Here is a 25,264-nt window from a genome sequence, read left to right on the forward strand (position 1 = left end):
TAGCCAGCATATTGGTAAAGCAACACTGGGTTCTGCAGGCCTCCTTATGCGGCGGTCTCAGTTGATTACGAATTCACCAAGAGCCTTCATTTTTCTTCAGTTGTTCCTCTAAAAGCACCATGCAGTAGAAACCTTTTGCCAGGTCCCAGCACTCTCGAGGAGTGCCCCTGTGAACGCGGCTCTCCACCTGGCGAGGAGCTCCTTCCAGTGCAGGAGCCACCCGGGCGGGCTCAGCCCTACCTGCCCTGGTGCCCCTGGACAGGGAGCCCCAGGCGAGCAGCGGGGACAGGCAGCGAGTTGTGCTTTTCGTCTTCCTGCAGATTTATGTAGTGCAGAAAGTTAAGGTGCGTTTGCATTTATGCAGTGTCACTTCACAAAAGAGCCCTCACGGGTGAGTTCCTGGTTGCCCGAAAATGGAGCAGAAAGACGGTGTCCGTCCCTACTACCCTCAAAAGCAAATGGCTGCCTTCACTACTGGCTCCACTCCCTACTCATTTCAGAGGATTTCTGCCTGATTCCTGCATGACTTCTGATAGCCAATGAAGTCCCAGCACCATAAGCCAAGAGTTCCAGTATTAGGCATGCTTTGCATTTCTACGTTAGTGCCAGTGATTTTGGCTATTTTACCATTCAGCCTGAAGTGTTAAGGTATTGTCCAAAATTAAATTCAATTAAGTTCCAAACCTATGTATGTGCGCATGTACAAGGTGAATTTTACACTAATTTTCCACCGTGTATCTGAGTCATCGGTGCATATGGGCTCTTTGATTTTTATTGATAGGCAGAGCAGAGCCCTGCTGCTTGGGGTTAAGAAATGTCACTACCTGCCTAAGGAGACTTCCCAATTCAAAATGGAAGTACAGATCAACCCCTAGGTTTATGTTTTCAAGATTAGCATATTTTTTGTAGAATAAGCTATGGTGACTCCAGTTCCCTTCTCATAGTATCTTTTATGTGCTCTTTTACTAAAAGAAGAGCCTCATTTGTGCAACAGAGTAGGGCAGCACCCACAGGCTTTCCTGCTGGCCAAAGGCTGGTATCAACCCTGGGAAGTGAGGAGACTGGCCTGGACTGAATATCATTAAAAGCTTTTAGTGTAGTCAGTTACTTCCTTTTGTCTCTGAAACTCCCATTAATCTCTGCTCAATTCTCTCCATTCCTACCGCCACACCTGGCTTTTAAAAGCAAAACACCCTTGGTCTCCACTAAACATAAAGGAAGAAACATGAAAGGGAAACTATAATTGCTTTTCTAAGAGTGTTTCTTCTCCCCCACCCCCTCTTCCTGCTGTTTGGTCACCTTTGTTTTTCCTTCTTTCCCTGAGGTTTTATGTCTTTGCTTATCATTTTGACTGTCAACAGTACACAGCAAGCTTTGTGGAGCAGGGACCCTGGGCCTGGTTTTGATCTCATTTTCACAGACATAAAGGGAGTTAGTGGAAGTTTCTGGTGGTGTAATTGATAGCAGAATCAAACCCTCCTCTCAGATATCGGGAACATGGCATCCAATCCTGACATGGCCTAAGTGTTACTTCCACAGCAGCTCTGCAGAGAGACCCTGATACACTTGTGAGTTAACTACAAAACTTTGCATATCTCTGTGTGTGTCTGTCTTTCTCACTCTCTTTTTACTCCTGTATACTCTTCGGCATTTAATTTAGGATTAACTATAATTTACTCGCACTGTTTTGCAAACTAATTGCCAGAAAAATAATTTTTCTAATTCTCTTTCTTCCTTGCTTCATTTCCCCTTCTGTACCTATCCTTTGTCAAAGATGAAGTTTACTGTGGTGACCTTCCTTGCTGAGGTCACCTTGAACTGCTAGAGGAGCACATAGGGCTCTTAAATGCACCCTATCAGGGCAACTGAATATTAGCACCAGGACATTGTCATAGAATCATTCAGGTTGGAAAAGACCTTTAAGATCATTAAGTCCAACTGTTAACCTAGCACTGCCAATTCTACCACTAAACCATGCCCCTAAATATCCCATCTACATGTTCTTTTCAGTACCTCCAGGTATTTAAATGGTGACTCAACCATTTCCCTGAGCAGCCTGTTCCAATGCTTGACAACCCTTCCAGTAAATAAATTTTTCCTAATATCCAATCTAAACCTCCCCTGGTCCAACTTGAGGCTGTTTCCTCTTGTCCTATCTCTTGTCACCTGGGAGAAGAGACTGACATCCACCTTGCTACAACCTCCTTTCAGGTAGGTGTAGAGGGCGATGAGGTCTCCCCTCAGCCTCCTTTTCTCCAGGCTAAACAACCCCAGTTCCCTCAGCTGCTCCATGTAAGACTTGTTCTCTAGAACTTCACCAGCTTTGTTGCCTTTCTTTGGACACACTCCAACACTTCAATGTCTTTCTTGTAGTGATGGGCCCAACACTGAACTGAACTGAACTGAACTATTTGAGGTGTGGCCTCATCAAGGCTGAGTACAGGGGTAAGATCACTTCACTAGTCCTGCTAGCCACACTATTTCTGATACAAGCCAGGATGCCATTGGCCTTCTTGGCCACCTGGGCACACTGCTGGCTCATATTCAGCTGGCTGTCGACCAATACCCCCACATCCTTTTCTGCCATGCAGCTTCCAGCCACTCTTCCCCAAGCCTGTAGCTTTGCTTGGGGATGTTGTGACCCAGGTGCAGGACTCGACACTGAGCCTTGTTGAACCTCATGCTATTGGCCTTGGCCCATCAGTCCAGCCTGTCCAGAATCCCTCTGTACTGTAGAATCTTCCTACTCTCAAGCAGATCAACACTCTAGCCCAACTTGGTGGTGTCTGCAAACTTACTGAGAGTGCACTCTGTCCCCTCATCCAAGAAAGGATTCTTCAGGTATGTAAACAACAAGCAGAAACAGAAGAAAAATATTGGCCCACTGTTAAACAGGAGAGGTGAATTAGTCACAAACAGTACTGAAAAAGCAGAGGTTCTCAACACTTTCTTTGCCTCTGTCTTTACCAGCACTGTTGGACTGAGATCTTGGAACAAAAATCCAGTTCGACACCAACACACCCCACTGTCAGTGAAGGAAGGGGTGATATGCAAACTATCACAGAAGCTTGACTACTACAAATTGATGGGCCCTGATGTTATCCACCCAGTAACGAGGGTGTTCAGAGACCTGGCTTCTATTGTTGCAAAGCTGCTCTCTATAATCTTTGAGAAGTCACGGAGATTGGGGGACATGCCAGAAGACTGGAAAAAGGCTAATGTCACCCCTGTCTACAAGAAGGGCTTACAGGAGGATCCAGGCATTGGTTTTACTTCAATCCCTGGGAAAGTTATGGAATTAATCCTCCTGGGGGCTGTCACAAATCAAATGAAGCACATGATTGGGAAAGACCCGCACAGATTCACCAAGAGCAAGTCATGCTTGATGAACCTGATTGCCTTCTATGACTAGGTGACCTGGTCAGCTGATGTGGGGTGAGCAGTGGATATTGTCTACCTGGATTTCTCCAAGGCTTGTGATATGGTTCCACACAGCCTCCTCCTGGAGAAACTGGTAGGTTACAATCTAGACAGGTGGTCTGTGCAGTGGGGGAGGAACAGGCTGACAGGCTGCACCCAGAGGATGGTGATAAATAGCTCTTTTTCAAACTGGCAACCTGGCACAAGTGGATTGATATTGGACCCAATGTTGTTTAATATGTTCATAAGTGATCTGGATGATGGGGTCAATGTACACTGATGAATTTTGCTGGTGATACTGAACTGAGGGGGGAAGTGGACACTTCAGGAGAACCACCCTGCAGGAAGACCCGGATAGGCTGGAAGAGTGGGCTAGCAAGTACCTTACAATGTTCAACAAGGACAAGCGTAAGGTCTTGCACCTGAGAAAACAATGCAGGAGTGCAGCACAGACTGTGGTCTGCCTGGCTGGGGAGCAGCTCTGTGGAAAGGGACCTGGGGATCCTGGTGGACAACAAACTCAGTATGAGTCAACAGCATGGTGCTGTGGCAAAGAAAGCCAACAGGATGATGGGTTGAATCAACACAGGCATCACCAGCAGAGAGAAAGAAGTAATTATTCCTCTCTACTAGGTGCTTGTCAGGGCACACCTGGAATACTGTGTTCACTTTTGGTCCCAGCTATGCAAAAAAATATGTGGACAGGCTGAAGAGGGTACAGAGGAGGGCCACAAAGATGATCAAAGGACTGGGAAGCCTGCCATGTGAGGAAAGGCTGAGAGAACTGGGCTTTTTCAGCCTTGAGAAGAGATGGCTTAGGGGAGACCTTATCACCATGTTCCAGTGTTTAAAGGGTGGCTCCAAAGAAGATGGAGACTCCCTTTTTACAAGGATTGACATGGAAAAGATGAGGGGTAATGGGTACAAGTTACTCCTGGGGAGATTCCATTTGGACACAAGAGGAAAATTTTTCACTATGAGAACAACCAGCCACTGCTCCGCAGAGAAGTGGTGAATTCCCCAAGTTTGGACAGTTTTAAGATACAGCTGGACAGCTAGGCTGTCTTGTCTAGATTGTGCTTTTGCCAAGAGAGATTGGACCAGATGATCCTGGAGGTTCCTTCCAACCTGGTAGTCTATGATTCTATGATTCAGAACATGGATAAAGAGATTAAACAGAACTGGCCCCAGTACTGAGCCCTGGGGAACACCACTTGTGACTGGCCACCAACTGGGTTTGACTCCATTCACCACAATTCTTTGGGCCCAGCCATTCAGATAGTTTTTTACCCAGTGAAGAGTACACCTGTCCAAGCCATGAGCGGCCCATTTCTCCAGGGGAATGCTGTAGAAAATAGTGTCAAAGGCTTTACTGAAGTCTAGGTAGACAACAGCCACAGCCTTTCCTCACCCAGTAAGTGGATCACCTTGTCATAAAAGGAGATCGGTTAGTCAAGCAGGACCTGCCTTTCATAAACTCATGCTGACTGGGCCTGGCCACCTGGTTGTCCTGTATGTGCCACATGATGGCACTGAAGATGTTCTGCTCCATAACCTTCCCCAGCACTCTGGTCAGGCTGACAGGCCTGTAGTTCCCCAGATCCTCCTTCTGGCCCTTCTTGTCACATTTCTGTCACATTTGCTAACCTCCAGTAAACTGGGACCTCCCCTGTTAGCCAAGAGCGCTGATAAATGATGGAAAGTGGCTTGGTAAGCACTTCTCTGTACCCTTGGCTGGACCTCATCTGGCTCTATAGACTTGTGTGTGTCTAAATTGTGTATCAGGTCACTAGCCATTTCCCCTTGGATCATGGGGGCTTCATTCTGCTCCACATCCCTGTCTTCCAGCTCAGGGGGCTGGGTACCCAGAGAGCAACTGGTCTTACTTTTAAAGACTGAGGCAAAGAAAGTATTATTAAGTACCTCAGCCTTTTTCTCAGTATTTATTTGTTTGCCCCTTCTTCCAAAGGTCATAAACTCTCCTTTTTTTCCCCAAGTTCCAGCCAAAGCTCTCGGTTCAGTCAGGCCGGTTTTCTTCCCCACCAGTTTGTCTTTTGGCACATGGGGATGTCCTGCTCCTGTGCCTTTAAGATTTCCTTCTTGAGAAATGTTCAGCCTTAGTGGACTGCTTTGCCCTTCGGGGCTGCCTCTCAAGGGACTCTGTCAACCAGGCTCCTAAACAGGCCCAAGTCTGCCCTCTGAAAGTACAAGGTAACAGTTCTGCTGACACCCCTCATTACTTCTCCAAGAATCAAAAACTTCCATTATGTGATTGCTGTGCCCAAGACAGCCTCCAGCCATCACATCACCCACAAATCCTTCTTTGTTCTTGAACAACAGGTCCAGAAGGGCCCCTTCCACAGTTGGCCCCCTCACCAGCTATGTCAGGACATTATCTTCCACACACTCCAGGAACCTCCTGGACTATTTCCTCTCTGCTGTATTCTATTTCCAGCAGACATCTGGTAAGTTCAAGTCCCCCACGAGAACAAGGGCTAGCAGTTGTGAGACTTCTCCCAGATAATTACAGAATGTTTCGTCTGCCTCTTCATCCTGGTTGGGCAGTCTATAACAGACTCCCACCATAATATCTGGCTGGTCAGCCTTCCCCCTGATTCTTAATAAACACTCAACCCTATCATCACCATCATGGAGCTCTAGACAGTCAAAACACTCTCACACATACAGGGCTACTTCACCACCTCTCCTTCCTTGCTTATCCCTCTAAAGAGTTTGTAGCCGTCCATTGCAGCACCTCAGTTGTGCGAGTCATCCCACTATGTTTCCATGATGGCAACTATATCAGTTTTCCTGCTTCACAAGAGCTTCTAGCTCCTCCTGTTTGTTGCCCGTGCTGTGTGCATTGGTGTAGATGCACTTCAGTTGGGCTATTGATCCCGCCACCTTTTTGGGGGGAGAGGCCCTAATTCCTACATGACTATTCACAAGCACTTCTGTGGTTTCTAACACATCAATAACTCTTCTGTCTTTGCTGCTGCATGGATCTCCATCCTCTGCTTCCACTGAGACAGCAGACTGAAAGACCTTGCTAGGACACTGTTCCTGAATTGTTGGCATGCTGCCCCCAGGCTTATCTCTAGTGAGCCTAGTTTTATCCCTTTCCCCCTTCAAATCTGGTTTAAAGCTCTTTCAGTGAGCCCTGATAACTCCTGTGCAAAGATTGACTGGTATGGAGCCAGCCCAACTTGATGCCAGTTCTCCTTGGCTCTCCTCGGTGCAGGAAGCATGTCAAGGCGAGGGATAGTGGATTCCAGCGGCTGAGGAGCACCGCACTTGGATCTGCCTTGACAGTGTAATGGCTCCTGAAAAACTGTTGTGAGTCAGCACTCATCAACAGCCCTCAGTTTGCTCTGGTTTCTGCCAGCAATGGGTTCAGCCCTGGGTTTGGTGAAAGCAATGCAATGGCTTAGAGTTGAGCTGGGCACAAGCAGAGAGGCTGAGGAGTGAAGGAGACACTGCAGTGTTTAATTATGGGTGGGTCTAAATAATTTCTGTTGTAATTCTTTGGTAGCTAATACCACAAATTAATGCTGTTTAAAATCAGAGGTGCCTGGAGAGGGAGATCAAAGGCTAATATAAGGAAATAATTTCTTGTGACTGATTTTGGGGAGGCAGTGCTCCTTTCAGTGTTCTTAAAGGCTATTTACAAATGGCAGAAATGGAAAAACCCCAATGGTAAAATTCCTGCTGCTTTTTGCATTTGGAACATCAATTTGAATTTGAAGAAATGGGACCAGCTCTAGTTCTTGACCTATACTTGCAGTGCTTAATTCTCTGTGGCAACTATGATGGATGCAAACGCACCAGAGCTGGCATTAAATCACAGCTAACTGTGTAGCTGCATCAGCACAGAGCTAACTGCTTGAATATTTACCCACCTTGTCAAGCAGGCTCTGCTGCATGTGCTGAGCTCTGTGCTTTCTTCTCTCTACTGCCAGCAAGCATCCAAGCCATTGAGCTTAAAGTCCCCATGTGCCTTGACCACATGAACTGTTTTTCCTGACATGATAGCAGCTGCACTTGCAGGTACAGACTCTTAATACCATCGTTTGACCCCAGTTCAAGATGACCCCCGGGGTATCAGCTGCTGAGGGAGCTGATTTTGACCTTCCCACTGCCCTGGACATGCATTCCTGCCCCTGTGCTGTAATACATTTTTGCTAGATTAGTTTCAGCCTGGATTAGTTCCCCTTGTTCAGCTCACCGCAGAGCTGAGCAAATGCTTGTGCCAGCACAAGGCAGAGCAAAGGCGGGGATGGAGGAGGACAAAACAATGTCTTTGCGAAGTAGGGCCAGGGAAAAGCAACTATGAATTTATGGCCTCTTGCTCTCACTTGCTCCTCCTTGTTTGATGAGGAGATACTGCTATTGTGTCTCTTTGTTTGCTTTTAATTTCCTTCCTTGGGCTGATTATAGAAGTGAAGGAACGGTGATAGGTATCATAGACCTAGTTATCTCTGGATGAGCCCGGCTGCTTTTACTCACTTTCCAGGGCTCCATATCATTCACTACTGAATGGTTTCCCCAGTGTGCCTGGCAAGTTTGGCATTTCCAGTAGTCCCCCTATGTACCTTCTGCCCATCAGTGCCATGTTCCCTGTTGTTGTCCCAGCTGAACCCCAGTGCTCATTCAGCCAGGGCCTGGTGCTGAGCTGCACAGGAGCCAAATAACATCTTGATGGTGATCGGGGAGTCTCTGAGCAGCCCTGCTTCGATTTATCTCTCAACAGTGCTATTGCCTTTAAATACATACACTGCCAGGTGCTCTTGCAGGAAGGCAGGCAGGCAGGCGGCTCAGCTGCACAGGTTCAGGTGATGGAGTGCTTTGTCCAGGGTCTCCCAGGAGAGCTCCTTGCCTGTTTCCTCCACTGCAGCACAAACTGAGGATGGGGTTTGTTTTTCTTAGCGTATCAGGTCTTCTGGCACAGCATGATATTCTGCATACTGTCAACTACTTTGGGCTGCTTGTCAAGGAGGGGTGTGATATAAGCTGAAATGCTGCTCTAATTTTTGCATTATTATTCCTGTTGCAAATGTCATTATTTAATTAGACAGTGCAGCACTTCCCAGAGCAAATATTTTGAAGGGAAGGCACGGGTGTTCCTGCATCTCGATGTCTTTACTACATCTGGGCTAGCTGAATGCAACATGCAATAGAAAAGCAGAATCAGTGGCTTGGATCCAACAAAAGAAATGGCTTCAGCAGCTTCAGCCTGGCTCCATATTTGGCCACGGTGTGTTGTTCCTCTTGCTGCAGCCATAGCCATAAAAGGGTAGCTGACCAGTTGGTTTCCAAGAAAAAGTGTGACCACCTTTCCTATAACATATAGACTAATCCCTGCAGGATCCTTATGAAAACAAGTTTAGAGTTTTTAAGTTCACTGAGTGAGTGAGTATTTGCAGCACTGCACAGATAGCTGCTTCTTTTCTGCTGTTTTTTTGGTAATGGGGCTTTTGGCAGTATTGAGGAAAAGAGATTTAGTTCCACGTTATCCTTAAAAAATAAGTCATACTTGACTCCTCCTTTTTTCCAGAGGAAAGTCCCAACCACTTATCAGGATTGCTGGGGTGTTGTAGAAAGGATTGTCAAATAAATCTCTACATTTTCCCTCTGTTGCTAGTTCATGCGCTAACTACTTTCATTTTTTTGTCTGGTGGCCCTTCATACCTATCAGCAACTTCCTTTTCCAGAGCCCCAAAACCGCCCAAGTCTTGCTCTGGTGTTGCACATAGAAAATCCCACAATGCTTTGCTATGTTGGCTCTGCAGGAAGGATTTATTTATTTTACCTTTTAAAAGGTGACTCTGAAGTCACTATTATTTAAATAATAGTCTCTGTAGCTGCTGCCTGTTGCTTTTTTTATTGCCGAAGTATTTTTCTTGTACTAAAATGGCCTGTGCTTGTTGGTAACAAGTATATGAAGTGCTCTGACATGTAAAGTTCCTCCTGGAGGAAGGACTAAGATGTTCATATTATACTGTATTAAAATTATTTTATTCTAAGTTTATTGCAGGGGGTAGACTGCACAGGGAGAGGTTATAGTAACCAGAGGGCTGTTGTTGCAAAGTTTTACACAAGTAATATGTAATATATTCGTAAATAAGATTTAATATTGATGCTCCTATTTGCCTATATCCCGCCATGCTCGCTCATGTTATGTGGGCTATTCACCTGGAGGACAGCTGGTTGCTTTCAGTGGAGCTGTTGCATTTGCTACCTTTGCCAAAACTGATTACTCAATAAGTCTTTGAAGACTTGGACCTGGTGTTCATCTGACCTGACTTGTAATGCTTCCCAGCAGAGCCCAGATGAAGAAGAGTCACCTTGGGCTGCATTGTTGGACCCCCCCTCATGTCACCACTGGGACAGAGGCAGAGATTCAGGTCTCTGATGGACTTCTATGAAATACCTCCAATAGGTTGTTAAAATTGAGTGGGTTGAATCTGTTCCTCATTTCCAAGTTTCCAAAAAATGAGTGTATGCAGCTGGTTTTTCAGAAATTTGCTTGCATAGATGAGGCAAGAATTTTCTAAGGCTTGCAAGATGTTACTTGTTCTTAGCCACCTATATAGAAACATCATAAATTTTTAGTTCTCTAACTCTGCCTTTTTCCTAAATAGTAAAGTAATATCCAGCTACACTTTCTGGAAGGATTATATGTATCTGATAGTTTTTTACTGAATCTCATCCTACTTTCATAGATGAGGAGTTTTTCTTTCAAAGGTGTCTCTGCTTGAGGATAAAGTCCTCATATGAAGAAATTTCCCAGGATGAGTGAAAATTATTTTTACAGACATAAAAAGATGGAATCCCACTAAACAGACCTTTTTTTTTTTTTTTTTTTTTTTTTTTTTTTTTTTTGCTATGTAACCAAACAATAAGTATAAGGAAACACTAAGGGGGTTCTGGAAGGTTGGTATGAGACCTCACCCCCTCTCACATATTTGTACCTTTGCAAATTTTCCAAAATATCTTTGTCCATTCTGGAACATAGTGCCTGAGTAAAGGTTATTTTTTTGTTTGCCTTTGGCTTTTTTTTTCTCCTGTGTTGTAACCCAATTAATTTAAGAGTCCGCTTAGGAACTTAATTTGATCCCTTATCTCTTCCCAGGTTAGTTGCCAACCTTTTAGAGAGTCCTGGAGGAATCCACCCGCTTCCATCCATGGTAGTCAGAGCAGCATGTCTCCTGCTTTGCAGGGTCATGTGTGCCCGGGCCCACAGCACTTAACACTTAAGCAGCTTGAAGGGGGGTCCTCCAACTTGCAAATGCTCAACAAAAGGAAAAGCAAAAGGCATTGCTTGGCAGGAGGGCGAGAGTAGGCAACAGCTGTTCTTCCCCTGCTCGACACAGCCAAAGCCTGGTGGGTGCTGTAAAACAACAGGGCACTACTGGTGGATTATGCTCCGCTGACTGGGGAAGGGAGAAGAGAGTCATTCAAAAGCTGATCAAGCAAGAGCGTTTGAAGTCACAGCAGGAGAGGGGAATGAAAACTGAGTGCAGGAAGAGCTACCCAGACACTCCAGCTACTGGAGTATACCCCACAGACAGACTGTGTTTTTTCAGGCTGAAATACTGAAGAGCTGTGTTGCGAGAGCCTGTGTTTTTCCTCCCCCGCTGCTCAACCCCTTATCAGCAGTGATGTGCATATTCGAGAACTACATTAGTCTGGAAAGCTGTGACTCTGGCATCTCCGGCACACCCGGACTTATGTGCCAGTGAAAACTTTTTACTTGAGTGTGTCGTAATTGGAGTGATTTCCGTAATACTCTTGGTAAACACAGGCTGGAGAAGGTCACGGAAAGGACAACGTCACAAGCTCTGGTTGAGACTTCACTTTTATTTCTGTATGTAAGGAAAGACTTCTCCCCTCCCTCCCCTCTGTGTCTTCAGCCCCTCCTCCCCTTCCCAGCATCGCCCTTTGCCAATGTCTAACACTCGTGGGGGATATAGACATTAATGTAATGACTTGATTTTGTTTGTCCTGGCAGCTAGTAAGGAATGCCACGCTTGATGGCACATATTTCAGAGGCATTTAATAATCTTCGGTGTCTCACATTTTCAAGCAGAGTAGCAATGAAATGCAATGACAGCCTTTGTCCAATGCAATGCCTGTGCTGCTGAACCCAGGAGAGTTTCCCAGCATCTGTGCCTGGGTGCGTGCCACAGCCATGTCCAAACTCCACGTTGGGGCATGACCAGAGCATGTACCGTCCTTTCCCATTCTCCAATGTGCCAAGGAGCCAGAGCAGGCAGGCTGGATGGGAGCCACAGATCACTCCAGCCGATCTCATGCATGTCCCCTGAGATTTGCTGAGACATGCCCTATGAGGCAACCTTGATGCAAACACTGCGGCACATAGGGAAGGTAACAGAGAGTGGATTTGTAACACTATACACAAGGGAATAGTTCTCAAGTATCAGCTTCACACTGGGGGTGCAGGGATAAAGATGAGAGGAGAAATAAGGGGATGATCCAGTGAATGGCTGTTTATATCCTAGCGACAGTGCAGGATCTGGGAGCAGTGTGCACAAGCCTGAGTGAGTAAGTAGTTTGGCTGTCAAATCAAGAGCTGGGTGAGATGTCAGCACACTGGTTTTAACTGATGAAGGTAGGAACTGAGCATTTGGAATGAGATAGGGCAAAATCCCACGGTTAAAAATGCTGTGCAACAGAGCAGCATAAATCATAATTGCTAGGAAAAGCCCCACAGGTAAAGGATGTGGGCACAGAAAAAATGCTGCAGCAGCTAAAAAACAGCATAGGGAACAATGACTTTGAAGATGTGGTTTCCACAAAGACTCAGTAAGCTATGCAGAATGAATGCTGGGCATGACCAGCCAGCTGAATCTCAGGTATGATTAGTGAGGAAGATGAGTGAGGATTTGGAGAGGGACATATGTACTGTGTTATACCTTATCTGCTGAGAGCATCTCTTAAATGAAACAGGTGGAAAAGACTTGTGATTTTTTTTTTTTTCAGGGGGAAGGTTTGAGAAAAAAATAAAAAATCCTGCCTGTAATGTGTTTTTTTTCTTGTGGGGTCTGAACTCTTCTTAGGTTTTATGGTACCAGTAATAAAATACCACTGTCACATAAAGCATTTTGAGTGCTAAGATCATTATTCTTTCTGAGAAGACGGTACTGAACATATAGGCTATGTTTCTGCCATCATTAGCCAGGCAATCTCTCAAAAGTGTATGCACCATTTCTATGAATGTCCATATTATAATTTTCTGGCACAAATAGTTCTGCATGCATAACCATATACAAATGTAGTATGATTAATTATTCAGACACCAGCACCAAGTGATGAGAGCTTAAAAAAATCCAAACTGAGCACAAGGTCCTTGCTCTACAGATTTTCTCCACAGGAAAGGGGAGGAGGGGAGAAAATGTGAAGGCCAGCTCTGATAATGTAGTCTATAAATTCAGTGTGGGGAAGGCTGCATGCTCCCCTTTAATATATTCTGAACTTTTGCGTTTTTCAGCTTGTCAAAAGAAAAATGAGATAAATGTTTATCTTCCCAAAATGATCTCTGGTTAGGCTTATCCTGACTATAGGTTGAAAATCAAAATATAAATCATGAGCCTTTCTTATGCAAATACCCATTGTTAACATTTGTCAGACACAGAGAGAAAACACTCAAAGTCCTCTCTCATCTTTATGGAGGATGAAAACAAATCACACAAGTAAGTAATGCTGAAAGTGCTAATATTCTCTGAAGCCTTTGAGCAGCATTAAAATCTCAAGAAACCTGAAGGTGAACTGTCTATAAAAATAAATAAAAAAAATGCTTGGCATACTAATGACCCAAACCCACCATTTTGTAGGAAGCTTCATATGCTGAAAGGATTGTCAAGCACTGGAAAAGGCTGCCCAGGTTAGTGGCTGAAGTCACGATTCCTGAAGATATTTAAAAGACATGTAGATGTGGTGCTTAGGGACGTTGTTTAGTGATGGACCTGACAGTGTTAGGTTTACAGTTGGACTCAAAGGTCTTTTCCAACCTAAATGATTCTATGATTCTAAAAATAGCCCTGGCAAAAAAAGATGCCAAATACAATGGCAACTGGAATCATGGGATTTCATGTTTGTGTTACAAGGCACGATGCTCTCCAAGAGAAAAAATAGCAGAAAAGGGGAAATTTACATTGGCTACATCAGGAGGAAGTCAAAGGAAAGCTAAATTTGCTAATTGAGGAAATATTTTAGACTATTCTCTAGTCCTGGAGGGCTCTAAGTTTCTTTTTTGAAAGCTGTCACTTTGTAATGTGAGGTGCTTGGAATTCTCAAGTTATTATTGTCACCAGCATGGAGAGGCTTTTGTGACTGGAGTACTTGGCTGAGAAGGGTTAGTGAGCCCATGAGGGCTTCTGCAATCACTATTTTTTTTTTCTCCTAATTTGGAGAATATTACCTAACTCTCAATCACAGCTTCATAAACGTGGCTGAATAGTATCATCACAATCTCAGTGACTACAGTGGGAGATGATAGTATCTAGATAAACCAAACCAAAATGTTTGTAAATAAACTTGGCAGTCTTGACCCTTGCTAGTTTTGAATGTGTTTGATTTAATGAATCTGTTCTTTCTTTCTTTCTTCTTTAAAATCCAGCCTGATGACTGCTTTTTCACTTAAGATGCTCAAATTTTCTTATGTTTTTGATGTATTACATGAAAAAGTGGATCCCTGGGCTCTTCAGAACCTCATTTATCTCATGCCTTTTCCATCAATCATGAAGTGCACATAGCAGAAAAATATATGAAGAAGCCCTGCAGCCACAGTAAGTAGTTTGAAATGAGAAGTGAGGTTGTGTCTGCAGGAGAAATGGTAGCTTGGGACTCCCACAGTTCATTCATCTAGCAGTAGCAGGTCTGGTGGCCTTCGATTGCAGAGGTATCATGGAGTTGCTCCTGGGTGATTGCATCAGTGGTCATGGGATATCTCGTGGGACCTGTTGCAGAAATGGAGCTTGAGAGTATTTCAGAGTCCCAAGGATCTGGTTGGAAGTAAGTGGCTTTAGTAGATCAGTTAGTTTGGTTAAGTGCTAGTTAAACATCTCTAGCTGTGGGTGATCCTCAGAACATATCTTCTTTCTGAGGCCCGTGAGTGATCCGTGTCTCCAGTGGGCTTAAATGGTGTAGGGTGATGTAGTTAAGAGGAAGCCAGCTCAGCTCCTTAGGCTTCTGGACAGGCTTCACCAGCACAGTGTGAGGAGAGGCTTGCCTTGCACTCGGGCCCTGACCTGCTCTGTGCACAGTCCAGGTGCTTCCCATGGCCCTTGATGCTTTTGAATTTGTCACTGCTCTTAAGGTCTTTCATCTCTCAGAGGTGCTGGGAGATGGGAAGGGATATGTATGAGGCAGAGATAAATTACTTTTCCTGAGCCTACAGGAGAGTTTTGATTGGGGGAGATTTAGTCTAATGTCTCTTTCCATCAAAACTGTGCTGTACGTGTAGATGTTTATTATACACTTTGTGTAAGGGCACGTGCTGTTACCATCCTCACTGTGAACTAATGCCTATCTCATTTTGGCTGGAAGTTCTTGTTTCTCACCATAGAATCCATTATTTTCCTCAGTTTTCAATCCCCTATCAGCAGCAAGGTGATCATTATATGTTTGTACCTGACTGGCACAGTAAGTCCTGTATAAGTGGGTACATCACATCACATCACAGTGGAAGTTAACAAAAATTCCCCACCAACAAAAGAAAAAGTCTAAGTAGGCATCTGTAATGCTGAAATCCTTCCTGCTTCTCTTTTCAGTGCTTTTCTCTTCCCTGCTTAAGTGAAAACCAGGTCCCTTTGGACCGTCAAAACTATTAATATTTCCTTTCTCTACAGTTCTTCACTTTTTATCCTTAAAAAAAGAACTGCAGTCTGCAAATGAGACCCTCATCTTCTATCCCATGTTTCCATATTGATTAGGAGAAATGAGGGATGAGCACACTGAGGCTGTGTGGCTGTGCTCTGATCCATCATTGCAGAGAATGCAGGGATGCTGTTGAACAGAAATGTGGCAGATCAGTTATTGACTGTTGTGGCTTAATGGTGTGCAGGGTGCAGTGCCTCCCGTCTTCAGTGTACGTGGTTGTAAAGACACTGTGGAATGACTGCAGAAATTTTCCTACATAGAAGTCATCCAGAGCACTGGGAATGTAACCCCTAGGTGGTATTAGGGCCTTTCCTGAACCGTTTTTTGATTTTCAAGCTGAGACAGCCCAGAAGGGCTCTGCAGCTTTAGAGCTCCGCCAGCCTCTTGATGGGTCCCAGCATGGATCAGGAGGGATGTTTATGTGTACATTGAGGTAAGGATGCTCTTTGTTTCAGTGTCTATTTGACGTGAGGTCAGCAACACTGAACAAGTCCTAAAGAGTGTGGCTGGGGGGAAAGTCCAAGTTCAGCTGCCTTTGCTGCAGGGCTGATGTCAGAAGGATTTACCCAGCTCTGGGGACTTTTGTTTGGGGAGACTGACTGCTTTTCCAGAGACAATGGCCGCACTGGTGGTGGGGCCAGGAGCAGCAGGAGACAGGAGCACAGCCACTGAATGGGCCCAGCCGCTCTGCAGATGGAGGGATCAGCCAGCAAAACAAAAGTAAAGCTGCTGCCAGCACATTGCTGAAAGGAGAGAGGCAGGACAACGTGCCTGAGCTGGCACGGGAGCTGCCTGTGTGAGTGCTGTGGAGTCAGCGGGGCTTAGTGGCAACTTCAGTCCCCCAAGAGAAAGGATTCAGCCCTTATTTTAAATGGGGAGAATGAAAGCAGGCTTGCCTACTATCTCTCAGCATCAAAAGGGCCAAATCCCAGTGAGGGCTGGCATTGCCCTCGTACCTGCCCATCTGCTTCTGTGGATTTATTGGTGAGCTGATCAGGTTTTCTCTGGATAACAGGGTCCCAGGGAAATTGCTAGGATCTCTCCTTCACCATTTGCAATGAAGCAAATCCTGTGCCTCCATGGGCGTGCTTTGGCTTGCAAGGAATTTAGGATTTTGTTCCGAGGGTAAAATCATATTTTTGAATGACCAGGGTTGGTTGGAGAAAGCATCTTCACAGTTTGAGTGGTTGGTTTCTTGCCGCTCCAATAAGTGGCCATAGCCACTGCAAGGCAAGCATGAGGTATACTTGGGGAGAAAATCTGTGCCTCTTGTGGGCAAAGCATACAAGTTTGGGGCAGAGGTGTGCAAGAAAGGTGCCAGAGCAAGACCCCAACATGGCTGCCTGCTCAGAGCAGCAAGGTACCAAACACAGCTGAGAGGTGTCATATTCTCTGACCAGCCCAGCCATTTGTAAACATGCTTTTCCTTCCTGGAAAAAAAAATCCTTCTTTTTGAAGACATCAAGATATCTTCTTCTGCCCTGGTCATGGATTAAGTTATGCATGTCACTAGGATTTTAGCTCCGTCAGTGGAAGGATTTGCCATACCTAGCCAGGAGATGACTTTAAGGGAAATACCAATAATATAGAAAGTCTTCTGAGTTGCTTTGAAGACTTTCTGGGTCTTCAGTACTCTAAAACTTAGGGGGCTTCTGATTTCCGGTCAAAATTAATTTTGACTAGTTTATAACCATTTGTTCTTGAATCAACTTCAATAGCCTGCCTTTGGTTTTGGCTTTTATGTCCACGATGAATTTAGAGAAAGCACCGATATAATCCCTCAGCTTTCATTTTGTAAGACGAAAGCTGAAGTCTTCTAGCCTCCTTTTGTAAGACAGGGTCACAAATCCCCAGTTCCTAGTAGTTTTTCTGTTCCAGAGCTTAGTTTAAGAGCATTCTTGGAAATCTTGCCCCCAAAAGGACTGTAGGATTTTACAGTATTACATCCCTCTAGGTTTTGCCACTTCTACTAGGCTAACTGGGAAAGTGGTGTGTGTTCATAAATGTGTGTACGAATATGTACAGAGTGCATACACATGTGCTTATTTCAGATGTGATGTCTGAAAATTGTTATATGTATCACAATTTTTTATAGGTAAGTCTTACCTATATTCTCTTGAGCAACTTGATTTATTTTTTTACTCCTTCCCATATCAAAGAACACAAGTAATTTCGGAGAGGCCCAAATCAAAATTACGTATCACAGTTCAGTATAGAAAAGGCACCAAATACAGCCTTGGAAATCCCACAGATCTTCATTTTTCATCTCTTACAGAGAAAAACCTGTTGAACTAATTTTACTCCTGTCAGAGAAGCAAGTGAAAGTGTTTCCAGGAAGGTTGGTATTTCAGAGATACAAGGTTTCAAAGCAATTAAAAAGGGTTACTCTTTTTAAAGCAGCTGTTACTGACAAGCAGAAAACCAGGCTATTTTGCCATCTAGTCTTTTAAATTTTGATTGCAAGTACTGTTGCCAGCTTGAATGATGGGGCATTTGGGAGTAAGTTTTTTAAAGCAGTGTTGAAAAGTGAGAGCAGATAGAAGAGAAATATGTTCAGGAGCAAAGGGTAGCAGCCACTGAAACAACCCTTTCTTTCCAACCTTGTCCTGTGAGGTAAGACCTTCCCAGCTGATCTGTGGTGCCTCAAGAGCTACTGCCATGCAGCCCAATGGGGGATCCTTGTTTTGGTTTCCATGGGCATGAGGCATACTTCTTTTTAATAATGCCTCCATTTGGAAGCTGATTATCATCTCAGTGAGCTCTAAAGGCCATTTTCTTTCAAAGATAGTCTCCAGGGTCACCTAATGTGTGTAAAAATTCTGCATTTTCTATCTCTGATTTTACAATACAATGGTTTAGCTAGTGGCAAGTATGCTGAACCCAGCCCATGGCACACTTTAGTTTCCCAGAGAGATACTGGAAATGCCTGTGCCAGAAGAAGCAGATGCTGCTCTCTGCCTGCGTTCAGGAGCTGGGCTGTTGATGGTCCCATGGAGCAGAGGCTGACAGTCACTTGTGAGGGCAGAGAGAGCTTATAGGGGATCTCAAAATCTGCATCTGGATGCCAGAGTTAAACCATCTTGTCCTTGAAGAGGTAAAATAGGGTATCAGTGTCTTACAAAAACAACAGTATGAGAAGGTGAGATCCTACACTGAGGCTGTGCAAGTGTCAGTGGAAAAATATATGGGCTCCCATTATGTACTTAAGCTTAGAGCTGAACCAAGATCTAGTTTGTCTCTGGCCTCAGGTCCACTCTGCCATTTGTTGGCTGCCCAGAAGTTCAAATGGTAGTCACATCAAGGAGAGGGGACTTGGCCAATTGGAAGGATGCTTGGGCTGTGTGCTGTTTCCCCAAATATGACAGCTTTGCACTGCCAGACTCTTACCAGTGACTCTATACCCAAATCTTATAAACAGAATGATAGTTATTTTGACATAATTAATCTTGACAGTAAGGGAAGGACTCCTTTCTAAAGTTGTGCATCATTGGGGGAGGTCCATTTGTTTCTATAAAACAGAAGCAAAGACTTATAATGTGCCCATATTATTTCCCCAATGGTCATACCAAATAAGTAGGTCTCTTTAGAACCCTTCCTACTTTCCTGTGGTATGATCCCAAGAGCTCTACAGTAAGCTTCCAAGCCTGTTGTGTTGCCAAGAGTTTAATAGATATTGGACCAAGAAGAAGGAGGGCATCCCAACTGACTGATATGCCATGCTCATTTCAACAGTATACAGGGGGTCTCCAGACTTGAAGGTGTTAATGTGACCTTGATGTGGTGTGGTGTTTAATGGTCAAGTGAGGATTCAGAGTTTGAGCACAGAAACCTCTGCCTGCTTGGGCATACAGCCAGCAACTTCCATTAAAGTCTCTAACTTACAAAGACTTCACATTACCACATAATATTCACTTTACAATACTGTGTTGTTAAAGATTCAGATGAAAAGGCAGGGGAGCAACTGAAGACATCTGAAAGGTCTTGTATGGGCAGATTTCATTTTGCTTCTGAAGTGCATTCTGTTTTGCTTCAGCTACAGAGGTTTAAAAGGAAAATCCAGTTTGAGAAGTTAGAATTGGCATTAAATATAGCATTAAAGATCATCTTGTTGGAAGGCAAAGTCACCTGAGATAAGCTGGAGTAGTTACTGCTGCTTTTTTGGAGAACAGTGTATTCTTGCTTGAAAGATAAAGAGGGGAAAAAAGGCAAATAGAAATGATAAAAAATGCTACTTCTGTTTCTGTTGCTGAGCATCCTGGCAGCGTCAGCATGGGAAGAAGGCTGAGCACAGCCTTATCACTCACTCCAAGACTTGGCAAATTAGGATGAGCATTAAGCTGTTTATGACTGCTTTTAGCTGTCTTTTTGGTTATGAGCTCACTACAAAATTGCCAAAGAAATACTGTTGACAGCTGACTGGGCTTCCTTAGACAAAGGGAGAAAAGAGGGAATTGGGAATGAGGGGAAGAGCCTTTCATTTTTGCTCAGTGCTAACATTAATATTCACTGTGCAAATTTTGGTGAATTGATTTCTGGTCCTGAGGCCTTGCTCATGAGACATGGCTTCACAGAAACCCTGGGGTTAGTTCAGCTCCTATGTGGAATTGCTCCAGGCTTTAATTTTTACTTTGATTTTTATTTTCATAAATAATTGCATGTAACAGACTAAGCTTCGTTGATTTCCTTGAAAGTCTGTGTGTGTTAGTGTCCTGGTTCAGCTAGGATAGGGTTAAGTTTCCCCAGCAGAGAGGGGGAAGGGATCTCCAGCCGGGTTATTCATACCATGCTGAGTCAGGTCCAGGCGTGGGAACTTTTTCCTTTGTGGCTTCGGTGACGGGGAGCATGCGAGCAAGCTGTCTGTAACCATTGCGGTATTTCTCTGTATATGTTCTGTCTTGTTTACTGTTGTTACTTTTCATTGCTGTTATCATTGCTACTGTTGTTGTTCCGATTGTTTATCACACTGTTGTATTAAATTTCTTCTTATTTTAACCGGGGTTTGCGCCTCACTTCCAGCCTAAAAGGCTGTGGTGGTTTAAGCCCTGGCGGGACTGGAGACCAGGTTGCCATTGCCCCTCCCCCACCCTCATCTGGTCAGGCTGGCGATCCCTTCCCCCTTCTCTGCTGGGGAAACTTAACCCTATCCTAGCTGAATCAGGACAGTTAGGAGCAGTGAAGGAACAGGACAAAGTATATTTTGGTCTGGCCTAGACATGAAGTGAAAATAGGCAGTGGAGCATCCTCAGATGTGCAACATCTCTGCTGTAGGTGCAAGCTCATTTACTAACACTTCATCATTGAAACAGGGGTCTAGCCTCAACTCAGCATCAAGCCTTAGGGAAAACACTCAGGGAGCATGTCTTGTGTCATCATTGCATGATCAGTAATCCATCCATTTGTTTGACATAGTCATGGTGCTAGCAAGCGTGCCATTCTCAGGTACTGAGGCTGGATGAGGCCTGCCCTGTTAATGGAAGAGGTTTTCTCTTGGCAGGTTCAGTTCCTTCACAGAAACTGTAGCCAGAAAATAAGTTGCAACTTTTAATCCATTAAAAAGATGTTCATATTAAAAGATCTTTCATTTTGTCCATATGTTGTTGTATTGATCCAAATTGCAGTAGGCAAACAAGACTTGCCTACCTGGTCCAAGCTGAGATTGAATGGATTTCATGAGGGTGGACAGGAAGGGAGTTTGTTCCATTGAACACATGGTGGCAGGTGGCTGCTGCGTTGCAAAAGAACCCTTTTTCTAATCGTTAGACTAGATTTTGTCTTGGTCCCCCCGTCCCTATTTCCCTTAAATCACTGCTATGCGGAGGCAAGCATCCAACATCCATCATACTTCCAGCCACGAGAGTTTGATCTCATGTGCATTTTAAATCCCTGTTGGTTGAGAGATGGTTTCAGGCTCTGTTTGGATTTCCTTATTTTCAGAAACAAGCTTTTAGATTGTAATGTGTGAGAGGAACAGAGATGAAGATGCACACACAGAGTTTAATTTGATGGAATCATAATTTGTCAAAGGAAGAATGGATATGGACATAAACTTTGATTACACTCTTAAGAAAAATGAAAGAAAATAAATATTCAAAATGCGTCCCCAATGGTGCACCACAGTTTCACACCTGCACCATCTTATGTATCTCTGTGTACACATTTTCAAGCATAACATGAATCTCACAGCTTGTGTCTACAAAGTCGGTTTGAATTTTAGGTTTCATTTACACAGGACTAAGCATAAAAATTACTGTCTATTTGTCATCTTTCTCTCTCCCTCTGTGAACACAATCAATGATGAAATGGATTGAAGAAATTTATGAGCAAAAATCTCATGAAAATTGGAATGGGTTATGCAATAAACTTTTAAGTGCATAAATAGAAGTTTATTGGTGCTTCATTGCCTCTTTCAACACTGAATTTGAGGTTGTGAAACATGAATAAACATTGTAGTTGGGAAGTTTCTAAACATAAGCAGTTGGATGTTGATATTGAGGCTTGAGAAAATGGCTATTTGACTTTGTCATGGAATTGAATGGGCTAGTCAGAAAAATCTGATGGGATGTTTTAATGGAGGAGTTATTGATCACTAGAACAAACAAGTGTATTCCCACATTTAAAGAGAGATTGCTCAATTTAATCTGACCACTGGTGTGCTGACTATCAGAGGAAAATGGATCCAGACTTTTCTCATTGGTATCCAGTGACAGGACAAACTGAAATCACAGGAAATCCCATCTGAAAATAAGAAGAAGCTTTCCTATAGTGAGTGTAATTGAACAGTGGAGCAGGTTGCCCTGAGAGGTTCTGTAGTCACCATCCATGGAGGTACCCAAAACCCAACTGGACATGGCTCTGAATATGAACCTGCTGCAGCTTCCCCTGCCCTGAGCAGGGGTTGGGCTGGATGCTCTCTAGATGTGCTCTCCACAACCTGCTGAGCAGGGGTTGGGCTGGACTCTCTCCAGATGTGCTCTCCAGCCTCAGCCCATCTGTGAGTCTGATCCAGAGAGCTTGTCTCCACTGTGGCCAATTAACCCATACTGGAAAAACTTTATTCTGACCGACCATCTGAAAACCTTCTGTTCTCTGCTCTGTGTTTAAAAGTTAGACAGCTAAATCTCAGCTGGTTGTCTGGCTTCTGTTATGGTCAGTGGCTGTTTATGGAGGAGCCATCTCTCCTGTGTGCTAGGTGTTTAAGGTGGGTGAGATATGCATTACCTCATGAAGGTCTTTGTTTCCCTTTCTTGACCAGCTCAGACTTAGAGGTCTAACTTTTGGAACCCCCCAAGCTGGGTGATTCCTACCATAATTATCTCTCAGTGTCTGCCCAGCCATGATGTATGCAAACATAGCAAGCACCTGTGAAAGTACCAATCATAAATGCACTGCACTGGCCACACTTTCTCCATGGGCCAAAGCAGGAATGGTGACACTGAGACAGGTTTGTAAAGCGTGTCGAGAGCTGAGGACAGACATTCCCTGGGGACTCTGGGCTCTGGCTGCATGGCAGTGATGGAAAGTAGCAGGAGTAGGCACACAAACACACACACAGAAAGATAATGCTGAGAATTTGTCCCCACATTATGCGTTGTTGCAGGGACTCACCAGATCCAGCCCCACAGACTGAACACCTTTTAGCAGCTGGAACATGCTAGGTGTGTTCCTCAAGCACATTTTGCAGCTTGGTTTTATCTGAAAGAAATCCAGTTTGCCATCCCAAAGCACTCTTGTGATGTGAACCAAGGCACGGTGTGTGGGGATGAGAAGGAAATTCACTTCCAAACCACACTTGTGATCAGGACATAAAAATGCAGGTGTACCTCATGAAATTTAGAGAAGACCAAAATATTAAAAAAAAAACAAAAAACAAAAAACTGCAAAAAGGGACAAACTGAACTGCTGTTTTATTATTAACAAAACTATCTTAAGAAAGGGGTGGTTTTCTCAATACATGATTCATTCTGCCTAAAATGTAGTTTCAGAGGTACTGAAATTGTTCTAGAAAATGGGTTAAATTTGATTAGTATTTTTGACAGAAAAGAGGAGGAAGTGAAGGTTTAACAAAGTCAAAACATTTCATTGCAGCATTTTTCTGAACATGAAAATATGCCATTTTCAGATTTGCTAAATGAAACTTTTCAACCTTTAATTCTGAAACAGCATGTTCATTTAAATATATGATCTGAATTTTGAAAAATCATAGAAGGCAGCTTCAAACTGTGCTAAGGATACCAAAACAGAAGCGAGGATTTGGTTTTAGTCTAATGCAATACATCTTTTTGTGAAATATGAAGTTTCTCTTTGGCTGGGGGAAGGTGAAGAGAAAGAAAATTGAATGAATGACAAGTTCATGCAAGTATTTAGTTTGGTCATTGAATGTATTTCCTATCCATACCACCTGACAACTGCATGTGGCATTTATTCAATTCTATAAAACGCAGCTCTGAGCTTTGAAGGCAAGAAGACATTTTCTTTAAATTTTATCAATCATTTTCTATCTCAATTTCTGGGGGAAAAAAATATTGGAGGATATGATACAGGAAATTCAGCCTACTGTTGTGGCATGGATTTTGACCACATGCTTATATAGATAATTTTGGCTTCTCAACTTTTGGAGAGTCCAGGAATGTGACTGAGTTTAGTTGTGCCCTGTGAATATTCTCATACAATGATTTTCACAGTTGCTACTGGATGTTGGGTTTTTCTGAAAGAATGAGCTACAACTGGCAGCCACAGTTCAGCTACCAACCTCACAACCTTAAGTTCAGTTCCACTTTTGTTGTAAGTATGCTAAAACTTTTATTCCAAGTGGATGCCTGTAACAAAATAGGTTTAATTTCCTTCTGTCCTTTTTGTAGCTGTTGCCATTAAGTATTTCCTGGCTAAAACCTTCACCTGTGAACAAATCCACATCCTGTGTCAGCCTGCAGGCAGGTTGGTTGTCACCTGCTAGAGGGGTTTCTCTGTGCAGGGGCCTTCCTCCAGTTTAGGTGGAGGAAAGTTTAGCCATTTTTCACATTCCCTATCCTGCCAGCTGCCCCAAAATGGGGTGTGAGAACTTGATTATGCAAGGGGCCCTGCCTGCAGCAACCTGGTGCTATTGCCTTTGAGTGTGGTGGAACCCAAAGCAGGGCATGCCCTGGCACTGGGGAAGCAAACATGGGAGGTGGAGAGAAGTTACTGACAGTTACACTCTTCCCTTATAGTGAAATGGGTGAATTCACACGTTGGTGCAGCCCCTCTTGGTCACACATAATACTTTAAGGAATACACAGAATAGAAGATTTTCCTAAAAATACTAATGAAATGTTAGAGAAATTCACATGTGCATTTTGCATGTCCACTGCTCACCTCTTGGATCACCCAGCTGATCCAGAATTGGAGGGCCTGCATCTCTAAGGGTGGCATGTTCTGTCCTGCCACGGAGGAGAAAACACTGACACTCACCTGGTGCTGTATTGTAGGTCATGCATGTTGCAGCAGAGCAGCTGAACAAATGTGAGCATTGCTGAACTGTAGATGGTCCTGAGAGAAATAATAAGCTGCTTGCTTTATTTCTACCTTCCTATCTTCCCGCTTTTTAATTCCCACCCCCACCCCACCTCCAAATCCAATGAGGGATAAGACAAATGTCACTGCTGTCAAAAATTGTGTTGGTGCTAGCTCTGTTTTCTGTCAGTTCCTACTCACTTCAGAGCCTATAGAGTTTAGATATGTGCAGCATACACAAAGTTCAGGATTTTTCCTGTGTCAGACTGACTCTCTTAAATGACGACGTGCTTTGATTTCTGTCCTTACCTATGTATGTTCCTGTTGGAGGGAGGAGACGCAGTGGCCTGTTTTAGCTTGGCAATATGTGAGACTGAATTTTAAGACACTGAATACCTTGAGCATACCTGTGAATATTCATTATGTGAGTGTGTGTTTGTATGGGTTCAAGCAT

The 25,264-nt window shown here is 44.0% G+C and overlaps 1 long non-coding RNA gene across 1 annotated transcript in view; it reads right to left on the reverse strand.

Moving 5' to 3' along the window:
* LOC113484663 overlaps positions 1–25,264 on the reverse strand; it is a 237,473-nt gene that overhangs the window by 57,082 nt on the left and 155,127 nt on the right. The window contains exon 2 of the long non-coding RNA XR_003399260.1: positions 7,889–7,896. This is a non-coding gene — a long non-coding RNA (uncharacterized LOC113484663). The remainder of the gene's footprint in view (positions 1–7,888; positions 7,897–25,264) is intronic.

This window comes from Athene cunicularia (assembly GCF_003259725.1).
Source record: "Athene cunicularia isolate RWA chromosome 1 unlocalized genomic scaffold, athCun1 chr1_part1, whole genome shotgun sequence".
Taxonomy (NCBI): Eukaryota; Metazoa; Chordata; class Aves; order Strigiformes; family Strigidae; genus Athene; species Athene cunicularia.